We start from the raw sequence: 3,117 nt of genomic DNA on the forward strand, positions 1-3,117 counted from the left end.
TGTATAGCATGGATATTCTGCAATATTTTCATTCATCATTGATGGACATTTGCCTTGTTTCCAGTGTTTGGTTATTTTTAATATTGCTATTTTGAACATTCTATCTAAAAATGTTAAATTTTGGTAAAATATATGAAACAAAATTTTTACCATTTTTCAGTGTAATTCAGCAGCATTAATTCACTATTGTCTACTTCCAGGATATTTTTTTTTCTTTTTTTATATTACTCAATGAATTTATTACATGTATAGTTGTACAGTGATCACCACAACCCAATTTTATAGCATTTCCATCCCAAACCCCCAGCACAGCCCCCACTCCCAAACCTGTCTCCTTTGGAAACCGTAAGTTTTTCAAAGTCTGAGTCAGTATCTGTTCTGCAAAGAAGTTCATAGTGTCCTCTTTTCAGATTCCACATGTAAGTGATAGCATCTGATGTTGGTGTCTCATTGTCTGACTGACTTCACTTAGCATGGTAATTTCTAGGTCCATCCATTTGCTAAAAGTGCCGTTACAGGGTATTTTTTAAATAACCTTTTAAGATTTAATTCATCTACTATAAAATTCATCTACATAAAGTGTAAAATTCAGTGGTTTTTAGTATATTCACAGAGTTGTGCCACTACCGCCACAATCAATTTTAGATTTTTTTATCACCCCAGGAAAAGTGCTATACCTGGAGTTTCCATTGTGGCTCAGCGGTGAACGAGTCTGACCAGCATCCATAAGGATGCAGGTTCAATCCCTGGCCTTGCTCAATGGGTTAAGGACCTGACGTTGCTGTGAGCTGTAGCTCAGATCCTGAGTTGCTGTGGCTGTGGTGTAGGCCGGAGGCTACAGCTTTGATTCAACCCCTAGCCTGGGAACCTTCATATGCTGCAGATGTAGCTCTAAAAAGACAGACAGACAGACAGACAGACAGACAAACAGAAACAGAGAAACAAAGAAATGCTATATCCATTAAGTCACTCTAAGACAAAAAAAAAGATGGAAAGAAACAAAGAAACAAATGCTATACCCATTAAGTCACTCTGTTTATGCCTATAATTCCTCCCACCCCATACCACCCCTACCAGCCCTAGACAACCACCAATCTACTTTCTTTCTCCATAGATATATAAGTGTACTTATTCTGGGCATTTCACATAAATAAAATTATATATTATAAGGTCTGTTGTGACTGATTTCACTTGGCATAACATTTTGAAACATGTTAGAGCATGCGTCATGTGCTTCATTCCTTTTTATTGCTGCATGGGCATTCCGTTGTATGAATATAAACATTTCTCCATTCATCAGTTGATGGACATTTGAGCTGTTTCCAGTTTGGGGCTATTATGAATAATGCTGCTATAAGTATTTGCGTGTAACTGTTTCTCAGGACATATATTTTCATTTTTCTTGGTATATATACCAAGGAGTGGAATTACTGGTTCATATGGTAACTCTATGTTTAACATTTTCAAAAACCACCAGACTATTTTCCAAAGTGGGCTCCACTATTTTATAGCACTACCCACAGGGCATGAAGGTACCACTTTCTTCACATCCTCATTCACATTTGCCATGATCACCTTTTTGTCTTTTTTTTTTTTTTTCACTAGGGCCACACCCACGGCATATGGAGATTCCCAGGCTAGGGGTCTAATCAGAGCTGCAGCCACCACCAGAGCCACAGCCACAGCAATGCCAGATCCAAGCCGAGTCTGAGACCTGCACCACAGCTCAAAGCAATGCCGGATCCTTAACCCACTGAGCAAGGGCAGGGATGGAACCCGCAACCTCATGGTTCCTAGTCAGATTTGTTAACCACTGAGCCATGACAGGAACTTCACCTTTTTGATTATAGCCATTATGGTAGGTGTGAAGTGGTATCTCATTGTGTTTTTATTTGCATTTCTCTGATGTCTGATGATCCTGAGCAGTTTTCTTTTTTTGGGGCGGGTGAGGGGGGGGGGCAAATTGATCCACTTTTACTATGGCATCAGAAGAAAAATCTGGTTTTTCCCCCCAAAACCCACTCCCCCCCATTATTTGGGTTAACACATTTCAGAATTTTAAGTAAACAGTTACTGCAGCTGGGTGAAGGTAGCCCCAGGTCCATCTACCAGGAAGCTCTGTCATTATCTGCACTGCCATCCAGCTCTCAAGGGGGCTATCAGCTTGGGTCTGCTCTGTAATTATTTCAGAGCTCCAATTTGCTCCAGGTGAGTCAAGAGCTCCCCTCTCTCATGCATACTTACTAGATCAGTGCATCCACCTATACACTCTTTACCGATAAAGACCCAAGGTACCGTTCTGGCTCCCATGAGCTGTTAATCTTGAATCTCCGTTGGTGTCACTGGTGGCTGTGATATCAACAAATTCCAGAAGCCCATCTTTGAAGGGCAATTGGCTGAGGAGCTCCTTGGTCTTTCTGCAGAAGGGGCAGGTGGGCTTGATGAAAACCACCACCTTCCCAAGCTGGATTTTGCTGTTCACACAAAAGCTTGAGCCATGTTGACAGGTGGCTGCCTCCCTGGAGGAAACCTCAATTGCAGGTATTGCTCGGGTGTAAAACCCTGAGCAGTTTTCAATGTGGTTATTGGCCATTTTGCATATCTTCTTTGGAGAAATATCTATTCATATCCTTTGCGTTATTTTTTAAAATTATTGAATTGTAAGAGTTCTTTCTATATTCTAGATATAAATCCTTTATCAGGTATATGATTTGCAAATAGTTTCTCCCATTTTGTGGATTGTCTTTTCAGGTTTTTTGTTTGTTTGTTTGTTTGTTGTTTGCCTTTTAGGGCTTCACTGGCAGCATATGGAAGTTCCCAGTCTAGGGATCTAATCGGAGTTATAGCTGCCACCCTAGCCACAGCCACAGCAACACCAGATCCGAGCTGCATCTGTGACCTACACCACAGCTCATGTCAACACCAGATCACCGACCCCTGAGTGAGGCCAGGAATTGAACCCACATCCTCATGGATACTAGTTGGATTCATTTCCGCTGTGCCACAATGGGAACTGCCCCTTTCTTTTTTCTTTTTTTTTCTTTTTCAGCTATGCCCATGGCATATGGAAGTTCTCGGGCCAGGGGTCGAATCCAAGCCACAGCTGTGACCTATGCC

The 3,117-nt window shown here is 41.5% G+C and overlaps 1 pseudogene; it reads right to left on the reverse strand.

Annotated features, from left to right (window-relative positions):
• Positions 1–2,181: 2,181 nt before the first annotated feature.
• LOC125124510 (glutaredoxin-1-like) lies at positions 2,182–2,593 on the reverse strand (annotated as a pseudogene).
• Between the last annotated feature and the right edge of the window lie 524 nt (positions 2,594–3,117).

This window comes from Phacochoerus africanus, chromosome 4 (genome assembly GCF_016906955.1).
Source record: "Phacochoerus africanus isolate WHEZ1 chromosome 4, ROS_Pafr_v1, whole genome shotgun sequence".
In the NCBI taxonomy this organism is placed as follows: Eukaryota; Metazoa; Chordata; class Mammalia; order Artiodactyla; family Suidae; genus Phacochoerus; species Phacochoerus africanus.